Source organism: Agelaius tricolor, unplaced genomic scaffold (genome assembly GCF_023055355.1).
Source record: "Agelaius tricolor isolate 1412-34295 unplaced genomic scaffold, bAgeTri1.0.p SCAF_5, whole genome shotgun sequence".
NCBI classification, from domain to species: Eukaryota; Metazoa; Chordata; class Aves; order Passeriformes; family Icteridae; genus Agelaius; species Agelaius tricolor.
In genome coordinates, this window is record NW_027269265.1 from 1,122,257 (window position 1) to 1,134,512 (window position 12,256).

The 12,256-nt window shown below is 44.4% G+C and overlaps 1 long non-coding RNA gene across 1 annotated transcript in view; it reads left to right on the forward strand.

Annotated features, from left to right (window-relative positions):
• Positions 1-3,829: 3,829 nt before the first annotated feature.
• LOC139590648 (uncharacterized) overlaps positions 3,830-12,256 on the forward strand; it is a 28,043-nt gene continuing 19,616 nt past the window's right edge. Inside the window, exons 1-2 of the long non-coding RNA XR_011679385.1 lie at positions 3,830-3,929; positions 9,241-9,391. This is a non-coding gene — a long non-coding RNA (uncharacterized lncRNA). The remainder of the gene's footprint in view (positions 3,930-9,240; positions 9,392-12,256) is intronic.

Here is a 12,256-nt window from a genome sequence, read left to right on the forward strand (position 1 = left end):
ATTTGGTTCATTTGTCCTTAAAAAGCCTAAAAAATCCATTCAATCTATCATTTACTCCTTATATTTAATTATCTCTTAGTTCTCCCATAGTTTCTTAACTCCTTATCTACTCAGCTTTTGCCTAAATGATCAAAAGCAAAGAAAATTCGTTTTGCCCCAGTTACTTGCAGAAGCCACCATTGTGCTTCCTTCCAGGAACAAAAAAGAATCCACAGAAAGTCAAGTGAGGAGAATTTCCTTCTTTCCAGGAGCAAATGTGTGTGTGAGATCTGTGGGTGTAATTTGGGTAGCTGTGCAATTCCTACGAGTTTTGTTAGAATTCCTAAGCTTGGTCAGCATGGCTGAGCAGGTCCCCTCTTGTTTGTGTTACCAGAAGCCAGTGGAGCTTCCCAAATGGAATCTCGGATTGGTTGGGGCTGGAAGGGTCCTTAAATCCCAGCCAGTGCCACCCCTGCCATGGCAGGGACACCTCCCACTGTCCCAGGGTGCCCCAGTGTCCAGCCTGGCCTTGGGCACTGCCAGGGATCCAGGGGCAGCCACAGCTGCTCTGGCAATCCCAGCCCAGCCAGGAATTCCCAATTCCCAACATCCCATCTAAATTTCCTCTCTGGCAGAAATACTCTTTTTTTTTTCCATAAATGACATTTCTTGAATAATTTTTAAGCTTGTTTGCTGTTTGTTCCACAGAGGAAGAGAATCAGTTCCATTATTCAGAGAAGACAGACTAATCCAGACTAAGCAGGAAAAGCTGTTGAGGATAAAAGAGTTCACCTGATTTTTGTTGAGTGTGTGTGGTTCTGGGGCAGAGCAGGTGCACCTGGAGACAATAAATGCAAATTTAGCTCAAGGCCTCTGAGTGACTTCTCAGCCTCATCAGCTGCTTGTGCTGTGGGCTTAAAAGGAGAAAAGTGGATTTTACTGGGGTTTATCCACGTGGAGCTCAGCAGTTCCCAGAAAGGACCTAAAACTGGGAGTGAGTCCTGCTGCTTCTCTTTGGGAAGGTGGCTGATGCCAATCAGAGCCTTCATGGAAAAAAAAAAAAAAAAAGAAAAAAGAATTAATCATGGGGCAAGGATGATGATTGCATTGTGAAGAGTTTTCCAAGCCCCCCTTCCACACTTGTGCCTCTTTAGTTTCCAGTGGAGGTGCAACCTGTGCAGCTGCAGAAATTCAACCCCAAAGGCTGTGGTGAGCATTGTACAGCCCAGGCACCTCAGTGAGATCTGTGGTGTGGGGTTCAACTGGGGAAAAACACCAAACCCCCCTTGCATGCTGTTTTTCTCTATTTTTTCATGGAAATATTTAAGGTTTTTCCCTTTTTTTTGGGAGGTTCCTTTGATAAGTCTTGTCAATTAATCAATCCTGTAAATTATAGATATTAAGTATAGAGGTATAAAAGTTTATTCAGTGTTTTGGGATCTTAAATCAATTAATTGCATGTCTGGAAGCAAAAGCCAAATGTTTCTTTTGTTTGGAGCAGCTGGAAGAAAATACTTATATTTCTTTTTTTTATACATATATAGGTTTGGTTTATTAGTGACTTTAAAATGCAGAAATACAGAATAATCTTCATTAAACCTAAGGAAACCTTGTCCTGCTGGATTTATTGTATCTCAGACTGACAGAGCACCCCACACTGTGCTTAGGGTGTTTTATTTCTTCTTTTCCTCCTCTGGGTTAGGATTATTCATGTTCCCAGCCAGCAGCTCAGGGGGTGGAAGGAGAGAGTGGGAAGGGAGGTTGTGCTTTAGGGATAGCAGAAAAATAATGAATTAAAAAAAAATGAATTATTACGAGCAGCTGTGCCTGGGCTGGGGTTCCCTTTGTGAGGTGTGAAAAACACCAATCACTTGTTTTTGAAACTTTAGGAGTTTAATAGTAATAAAATGGTTTGTCCTGATAATGGAGCAATAAATTCTCTTTCTCTGAAAGATTCAGGTGTCCTGTGGCTGCTGTCTGGTGTGAGTCCTTTCTTTAAAAAAAGTACCTTACACAGCACAGTTTCTATTTTAACATTTTGTTATAGCCTAAAACTATATTTAACACACCACTTAAGAGAATACACAATATCTTTCTAACATAACACATATAATGTTCATTTGCATATTTGTGAAAAGCCAATCATAAAATCTGCATTTTTCACAAGGTGGAATTTGCTGCCTGCAGGAGGTGGGTGCTGGACTGGAGCTCTGCAGGTGTGTGAAAAACACCAATCGCTTGTTTTTTAAAATTTAAAAGTTTAATAGTAATAAAATGGTTATAAAAATAGTAATATAATTAAAGTAATAAGAATTTGGACAATTTGGATTAGGACAATATGAGACAATAAAAACAAAGAGTTATGGACAGTCCAGGTACCTCTTTCTGGGCAAAATAAGCCCGAAAAAGGCCCCACGTTACCAGAGGATTAACCCTTAAAAGCAACAGCCTGTTGCATATTCATACAGCTCATCCATGGTGCATAAATTCCATTCCAACACAGGATTCTGTCTGGGCAGTGCCAGCTGCTTCCTCTGAACCCTGACGGTGTTTCCAGGGCTGAGCAGGCAGGAAGAAGTTCGTTTGTGCTGATAATGGAGCAATGAATTCTCTTTCTCTGAGAGATTCAGGTGTCCTGTGGCTGCTGTCTGGTGTGAGTCCTTTCTTTAGAAAAAGTACCTTACATAGCACAGTTTCTATTTTAACATTTTGTTATAACCTAAAACTATTTAACACGCCACTTAAGAGAATTAACACAGCATCACTTTCTAACACAACACGTATAATATTCATCTGAATATTTGCCAAAAGCCAACCATAAAATCCGCGTTTTTCACATGAGGGAACATTTCTGCATCCCGGGGGAAGCTGGGGCTGCCCGGCTGATCCAGAGGGAGGGAGCAGCGCCGAGGTGCGGTGGGAGAGGAGCGCTGTCCCCACGAGGTGGCAGGAGCTGCCTTCCACATCCCTCCATCCGTTCCATCCGTCTGTCCGTCCGTCCCTGGCGCTGTCCCGCTCCGCCTGGGCTGCTCGGGAGCAGAGCTGGAGCGGCTGCAGGCAAGTGTCGCTATAGGACCCTGTGAAAAACGCACATTACGTGGCTCTGTGCAGATATTTACTGTGTGTACTTTGTTGCATTGATTAGTAGTGCTGTATAAACATTTTAATAGTGTGGTAAATGTAGTTTTGTAGTTAAGTGTCACTGATATATTTTCTGAAAAATCCTTTCGTTAGGATCTTTTCTCCTGAGAAGCTGGGAAACTTCAGCTTCTCCATGTTTTGCTGCTTTGGAATGTGATTTGGAGAATTGTTTACCCAGCATGTGAAATTGTTTTTACTCAATGACAGCCACCTGTGTTGAGGCTGTGAGCACTCACAAGATTTTATCTTTCCTTTCCTTTCCTTTCCTTTCCTTTCCTTTCCTTTCCTTTCCTTTCCTTTCCTTTCCTTTCCTTTCCTTTCCTTTCCTCTCCTCTCCTCTCCTCTCCTCTCCTCTCCTCTCCTCTCCTCTCCTCTCCTTCCCTTCCCTCCCTTTCCCTCTGATGAAATCCTTTCTTCTATTCTTTTAGTGTAGTTTTAATATCTCATTTTCATTTAATATATCATAAAATAATAAATCAGCCTTCTGAAACATGGAATCAAGATTCTCATCTCTCCCCTCACCCTGGGACCCTGTGAACACCACCACAGACCCAGCAGGCCACAAGGCTGGGCAGGCAGAACCCTGGGGAGGATCAAGGTGTGTTTGTATGCAGAAAATGCAAAACCTGTGTGGCTTTGTGCAGAGCTGAGATGAAGCAATGTTACCAAGGAACGTCAGTGTTGTGGGCAGTGCTATTTTCAGCTGTGCTGAGAAGGGATAAATGCTGAGCTTTTGGAATCTCTGAACAGCTTGGTGTGTGCCAGCCATGGAGACCCCATCTCTGCTATCAATTGCTGTCAGCATTCAGGTATGGTTTTTCTGAAATCCAGTCACCATCCTGGTAATTAATCTGCCACCCCAAGCTCCCTCACTGTCATGGTGTTGCCTGGCTGGTCAGTCCCATTAAACATTCTGGAGCTCTTGGGGGCTGCTCACAAGTTCTGTGAAAATTGTCTGTGATAAGCTCAGGTTGTGGTCACTTAAGAATCTTATTTAAACAGTGATTGAATAGAAAATATTTAGTTGCTATCATCAAAAAATGAATATTTCCCTTAGAACCACAAAAGATAAGTATTTGTTTTATGTATTCTCTAAGAGTTACTGTATTGATTCCCAATAACAGATCCAAGCTATTACAATTATTTTACCTGTTAATTCTTTTAAAACATCCTTGTTGTCTTTCCCCTTATTGATAAAGTTTTATTTTTGCTTGTCTCTGTAACTTCCCTTATCTTTTGAACGTTTCTGTTAAGTGATCTCTTTGAGTAATCCCCATTGGTTGCAAGGCTGATTTTTATTTAAAGACAGATGTGTTGTGCCCGTTGTTAATACACAGCACACTGTGGTGATGGAGTGTCCTGGATTGGGCTGGGATAGAGTTCAGTTCCCTCCCAGGAGCTGGGAGTGATTGGAATTCAGAATGAGGATAATGAGCTGGGGTTAAACCACCAGAGGCTGACATTATCTCCCTGCAAGGTGAGATGTTCTCCCAGGGCCATAACCTGCCCCAAGATTTGCCAAGAAGTTATGCAGAAGTAATAAAGGAAATAAAAAATTCTTGTGGCTCATAATTAGGGCTGTTTTGAAGAGGATTTTTCTCTAGTGGTCATTTGGCAGCAGTGAAATTGCAGTGTTTCCGTTCATGGAAGAGAAATCACCTCAGAAATAACAAAAAGATCAAACTTGTGCATCTGAGCAAGCCCTGAGCTGAAATGGTGTAAAATAGGACAGTGCTTAAGGCAGAGCCCTCTGCTTTTCTTGTTTTGTTTTTCTTCACCAAGGTCTAAGCCACTGCTGGCAAGACTCCCTGTGTAATTCCCTGCTAGCTGGAAATGGGGAAAAAAATGTTCCCCTCAGCTCTTTAAACCGAGAGCAGTTGGTAATTTCATTCTCTCCTGGAGTGTTACTCCAGTGGTGATGAGATTTAGCCTAATCTGCATTAATGCTGCCTTTTAGCACTGGTTTAGGAAGGAGCCCAAAACCCCACCTGGAGCTCCACAGGGCTGTTCTGGCACAGGCACAGAGCTGGAGATCCATCCTTTATAGGGAATAAGAAATGTTAATGCACTCCTTAGCATTTCAATGGCACGATTAAAAATTCCAGAGCCTTATTAATTGAATATTTTATATTCCTGCAAATGGCCTGGATCCTCACAATGGCATACTAATTCCAAGGGAAGGGAGAGGGAACATGTTCAGATTCCTGCAAGGAGTCCCTGCAAACAAGGTTTTAAACTGACTGCATTGATGGGTTCTTGGGCAAGGTACTGGGCGTGAACAGGGACGTGGAGGCAGTGTGGGTGTGTTTGCATTTTGGATTTATGGGGTTCCAGAGTCACATTGGTGGGGTTTGCTCTTGGTGCTGCAAGGAGAAGCTCAGTAATGGATTATCCCAGGGGATTAAAACTCTGTAGGTTTCAGTCTCCAACCCATCAAGGACACCAAGGTGGTGATTCTGGGCTGGAGAGCTGACCCTTTCCCCTCTTGTTAGAATTTAAGGAAATTCCAGGCTTCTCCTCCCTTTAAGTCACAAAGAGTGGGAAGGTTGAACAAAAGGGAATTCATGACCCTGTTCAGGAGATGAGGAGGGGCAGATGAGGGAGCTGGGCAGGGGCTGCAGAATCCCTGAGGGAGCCGGGCAGGGGCTGCAGAATCCCTGAGGGAGCTGGGCAGGGGCTGCAGAATCCCTGAGGGAGCTGGGCAGGGGCTGCAGAATCCCTGAGGGAGCCGGGCAGGGGCTGCAGAATCCCTGAGGGAGCTGGGCAGGGGCTGCAGAATCCCTGAGGAGCTGGGCAGGGGCTGCAGAATCCCTGAGGAGCTGGGCAGGGGCTCAGCCTGGAGCAAAGGAGGCTCAGGGGGCCCTTGTGGCTCTGCACAGCTCCTGCCAGGAGGGCACAGCCGGGGGGGTCGGGCTCTGCTCCAGGGCACAGGGACAGGAGCAGAGGGAACGGCCTCAGGCTGGGCCAGGGCAGCTCAGGGTGGGCACAGCAGGAATTTCCCCATGGAAAGGGGGCTCAGGAACTGCCCAGGGAGGGTTGCAGTGCCCATCCCTGCAGGTGTCCCCTGGAGGTGGCACTGAGAGTTCTGGGCTGGGGACAGGGTGGGCATTGGGCACAGCTGGGACTCTGATCTTGGAGCTCTTTTCCAGCCTCAGGGATTCCAATATTCCCAATTCAGTTTTCCCCTGGCAGAACTTCCATGCAGGGTTACAGGGAGTACATGTTGTTATAGATTTCAAACACATTTCTTGCTTTTCTTTCTCATGTTCTGCAAAAATAGTGATTAACAAATAAACAAGCCATTAAAACTGTGGGAGGCAGCCAAATCTGCCCCTTCTTTTGTGGGGCTGAAGTTCATCAGTCCATTTCTGGTGAAATTTAGTGTCAGGTGTGGAGCTTTTACTCCACACTTTTATGGCTATCCCAGCTTTCCATCCACTGAGACTCAGCACTGGTGACATCTTTTTCCTTCCCCTCTCTCCTATTTTGATAAAATCTGATTTTACTGCAGCACTTTCAAGACGAAAAACCTGTGAGAATTATTTTCCAAGAGCATTGGTGTCCCAGCTGGGCCTGGGAATTATCCAGGAGGCTGGAGAGGCAGCAGCTGAGAGGGGAGCGGTGATGCAATGGGAAGGGAAGCAGGGAGCCACTCTGGGTTGCCATGGCTACTCCATCCTGTGGCTCCCGTGTCCCTTTGGATGGCTTCATTCCAGAGCTGGCAGGGCTGGCACTGAGCCCACCAGGTCCAGGCACACTCAGGGGGGGCTGGAGGGAGCAGCCAGGGCACTGGGGGGGTCCAGGAGGGCAGGGTGGGGTTGGAGATGCTCGTGAGGATGAGGAGCAGCTCAGTGGGACGTGGGATGGGTCCCTGAGTCAGGGCTGCTGCCCAGCTCTGGCACATTGCCCTGGGCAAGGAGCAGGGACACCTGGAGCCCTCAGTTTCCAGGGAATGAGGTTCCCTTGAGGCATTCCTGTGCAGGATTTGTACCATCTGTGAGTGCAGTGGTGCTGGCTCTGATCCCCCTTCCCTGGCAGGGCTGGATCCCTGTGCTCCAGAAGAGAATCCTGAGGCCTCCATGAGGGCCTGGTGCTAGAGAAGTTTGGGAAGAGATGCTCCCAGGAGCTGGAGTGATTGGACAAAACAGGAGTTTAGAAATTGGGATATTAGGAATAAATTCCTGGCAGGGAGGGTGATGAGGGGCTGGGCTGGAATTGCCAGAGCAGCTGGGGCTGCCCCTGGATCCCTGGCAGTGCCCAGGGCCAGGCTGGACACTGGGGCTTGTGTGAGAGATGGGGGACATCAGGCAGCTCTTCAACATGCTGTTCATGGTACAGAAGGTGTTACAGCAGCCATGGGTGCTATTGTCAGGGTCCCCCGTGGCAGGAATGAAAATGATGAGTCTGACCCCATGTTCTCAGAAGGATAAGATTTATTATTATATGAATCTATATTTTATTAAAGAATGCTATACTAAACTACACTAAAGAATAGAGAAAGGATACGGCCAGAAGATACTAATTAAACAATTAATTAATTAATTAACAAGATACTAATTAAAAACTTGTGACCTCTTCCAGAGTCCCGACACAACCTGCCCATGATTGGCCATTAAGTAATTCACCTGTTGGATAAACAATGTCCAACCACATTCCAAAGCAGCAAAACACAGGAGAGGCAAATGAGACACTTACTGTTTTCATTTTTCTCTGAGGCTTCTCAGCTTCCCAGGAGAAGAAATCCTGGGCAAGGGATTTTTCAGGAAATGTGATGGTGGCAGCCATGGCTCGTGGGTGACAGAGCTGTGCCTAAAGCTGTAGGCAAACCTGGAGCCCCTTAGTTCTGGTTACAACCATTATATATTTTTCTTTGCTGAGCATCTTAATACATAACAACCAATCAGCCTCATGCACGACACCTTTACTGTTCCCCACAGCCACTGTCATTGCCATCTTATGGTCACTGCTGTCCAGCCACGTGAGTTAATGTGTTACAGTTCAAGCTTAAAGTTGCTTTTCTGTTTTCTTGCAGTGGAAAATTCTTAAACCTTTTTCCTGCTTGCCACATTGGCATGTTCGTTTTCCCGTGGTGTCTTCTGCTTTTCCTAAGACCTATTTCTGCTTGGTAAAAACATCTTTTTTGTCTGTGGTCAACATATCCTTTGCTCTAGTCATAAAACCTCCTTCCAGCTCAACTTAACCTTTGCTTTTTTAGTTGTCCAGTAATGACTGGTGCAGCAATTCTCAATTCATACCTCTGTTATTCTTCTGTATCAAAACTTGCTTCCACCTCTGTTCTGCTCTCAGGTCCTACATTCTGAGAGCTTTCTGCCAAGCACACATATCTGGGAAACTTTCTTGTCAAATTTTCATCTTCCCCAACAGGCTTGGAGCAGCCTGGGACAGGGGAAGGTGTCCCTGTCCATCCAGGGGTGGCACTGGATGGGCTTTACCATCCTTTCCAACCCAAAAGTGGACGGTTGATTGATAATTTGTGATCATATTTATATATAAATATAAATTTGGGGTTGGGTTTTTTTTGGAGGGGGGGCGGGAAAGAAAAGAAAAGAAAGAGGTTGGGTTTAGGGTTAGTTCTGTTAGTAGTTAGTTAGCATTTGTTTTGGGGTGATTGAGGAATGATGATGATTAATTGTTTAGTTTTTAATTCTAGAGAATATAGAGGAAGGTTGAAAAATGGATCAATGATAAATGGTTTGGACAATGTAGGGAGATATGGTTTAATTGTTTAACAAAAAAAGTAAAAAATATCAAAATAAAAATAAAACAAGTGCGTAAAACAAGATTTAAATGTTAGTTCCTAGCAAATATTAAAATACTTAATATGTCTGCTGACCATTACTCTATCTGTTGTGCAGTCTGGGATTTGATGAAAATCAGCTTTGCCAATGAGCAGATAATCAAGAAAAGGGAAGGAGCAGAATTTGGATTTTAGTCTAACTGCAGAGAATTACTGGAATATTGTGTCTCCTTTTTGAAGCATCAGCAACAGGTCTGAAAAGCCACTCTGGCATTTGAGCCTTCCAGAGGCTGCAGAGGGGGAGGTTTCTGTTTAGGAGGTGATGGATGATGCCCCTTGCTAAGAGCTTTTATTCTCTCCAGGTGTCAGGTGCAATGAAGCCAGGCCCTTCCTCCTCACAGACACTTGGACTCCACCTGGTGCTGCCCTCTGAGCTCCTCCTGTGATCTCTGCTGGCCACGAGCTCCTGATGGATACAGATCTGCCAGACCAAACCTCTGCTGCCCTTGCCAGGTCTCTTTCCTCGGGGCTCATGGGTTAAATTGGGCACACAGCTCCTTTCCTCTGGAGCTGTGAAGGATTTCAGAGCATTACAGCTTCATGGTCTGTGCTTTCCACTGGAATTATTGCTCTGTAACCCCCTGGAATGTATTTACCTCAGGTCTGCCTGGCAGTGTTCCTCTGGAGCACAAAGAGCAGCAGGAGCAGAGCTGAGGAAGCAGAAATGTGCCATTTTTTCCACTGCCAGCCCCAAAATGTGGGGTTTGGGCAGTGCTTCACCTGGGCAGTGCTGGCCAGGTGAATTTCTATTTTTATTTCCTGTCACAGGTTTGACACTGGGTGGGTGTTGCTGATGCTCCTGAGGGTAACTTCCATTCCTTACAGTCCTGGAATGCTTTGGGCTGGGAAGGGACCTTAAATCCCACCCAGTGCCATCCCTGCCATGGCAGGGACACCTCCCACTGTCCCAGGCTGCTCCCAGCCCTGGCCTTGGGCACTTCCCTTCCAATCCAAACCATCCCTGTGGTTCTGTGACTGCTCCCAGGGCAGTTGTGGGATCTTGGAGCCCATTCCCCCTTTCTGTGGGAGCGGGCATCTCTTGGGATATGCTCCATGCATCCTGTGAGGCAGGAGCAGGAGCCTGAATCATGAACCCAGGTGGCTTTGGGATGATTCCTGCCTTTCTGTGTCAGTCCTCTCTGGAAAGCAAAGCCAAGAATCCCATTTTTTATTTTAATGTTTTGAGCCTGGCTTTGTTTATGTGTTCCCAGTGCCCCCAGAGCCATCACTGTGTGACAGGAAATGTGCCTTGGGGTGGGATAATGATGCTGGGACAAATCCCTGCCTTTTTGTGTCTCCACTTGGGCTCTGGAGTGGTGCCTTGCTGACCTGTCTGAGCCAGGCCAGCCCTGCACTGCTCCTGAGGGAACTGAGCCTTCTCCAGACCAAACAGACTGGGAATTTCCACAGGATCTCCTGTCAGTCCTTCCAACAGCAGGGAAAACCAACCTTGCCCATGGTGTGTCCCCACTCCTGGCACAGCTGCCCACACCTGGGCTGCATTAATGGCACTTCCAAGCTCCTTGTTCAGGGTGACACCTGGCAGGATAAGGAGCTTGTTTCATCCTTGTGTTCCACTCATCTCAGGGTATTTTCCCTTCCAAAATCATTTGGGATGCCTGGAGGAGATCATTGGAGTGTCACAAGCTGAGTTTAGCACACAGGACTGGGAAGCAGCTGGAAAAGAGTGCTCAGGAAAGAGGAGGCTGTGGTATTGTCAGGGTCCCCTGTGGCAGGAAGGAAATTATGAATATGACTGCATGTTCTTAGAAGGCTAATTTATTGTTTTATATTAAATTACATTACATTATTTTTTTATTTTATTTTTATTTTATTTTTTATTTTATATATTTTGATTTTTATTTAATTTTTATTTATTTTTTATTTTTTATTTTATATTATTTTATATTTTATTTTATGTTTAATTTTATATTATATTTTATATTTGTATTTTATTTTATATTTTATATATTTTATTTTTATTTTATTTTTATTTTACTTTTTATTTTATATTTTTTAATTTTTATTTTATTTTTATTTTATATTATTTTATATTTTATTTTATGTTTAATTTTATATTATATTTTATATTTGTATTTTATTTTATATTTTATATATTTTATTTTCTATTTTTTTATTTTATTTTATATTACTATACTAAAACTATATTAAAGAACAGAGAAAGAATACTTACAGAATGCTTAACAAGATACTAATTAAAAATTAGTGACTCTCCAGAGTCCAACACAGCTGATGGTGATTGGTCATTAAGTAAAAACAATTCACATAAAACCAATCAAAGAATCACCTGTTGGATAAACAATGTCCAAAGCACATTCCATAGCAGCAAAACACAGGAGAAGCAGATGAGATAATTATTGTTTTCCTTTTTCTCTGAGGCTTCTCAGCTTCCCAGGAGAAGAAATCCTGGGCAAGGGGATTTTTCAGAAAATGTGATGGTGACAGAAGGCACAGGTTGGTTTGTGGTGTGGGGAGAGGGAATGGGGAGCTTCACTCAGCTGGAGCCTTTCACAACCTTGGGAAAATATGATAAAAACAAAAGGAAGAAAGAGTGCAGCACTCCCTGTTTGTGATAAGTTACATTATTGAGGGATTTTTCACCACCCCATGCTGTGTATCATGAAATTACAGTGAGATAAGCAAAGTTTTATTTGCCCACTGTCTGGGAGACAAAGTCTTTTACTTGAGATTCAATTTCTACCACCCATGTTTCTGGAATTATAAATGTAATTAACTGACTGTGGTGTGACAATGACAGCTTGGAAGTGCTAAACTGCTGAAGTTTTGTATGGAAAAAAATCCATCCTTGTGCAAGCTGGAGGGGGGCCTTTGCTGGCTGCTCTCCCTGGGAAAATGAAAGCAAAAAGCCGTTTTTTTTGCCATAAAGGAAAAACACTTTTGTTGTTTAAAGGCTCTGGGATGTTTCCAAATTGTTCTGTTAAGAAGCTGGGGAATAAATACATATTGTAAAATGAATTTAATTTGGGCTGGCACTAAAATTCATGATGAAACAAGGATCATAAAAAGCCTGTGAGAGCTCCAGGCTGTGAATGGACATTCCCAGGCATCTCAGTGAGCTCCATATTGCCTGGAAAACAGGAGGGTTTTTGGGAATGGCACAAGGAAATGCCCAGTTTACTGCTGGAAGGGCCCTGGATGCAGGCCCTGGGTGTGTGCAGCACCCAGCACCTGCAGTTCCCACACCTACCCTGCCTTCACCTTCCCTTGATTTCTTCTCTGCAATTGCTTTTAGAAAGAGAATCCCAGAATCCCAGACTGGTTTGGGTTGGAAGGGAC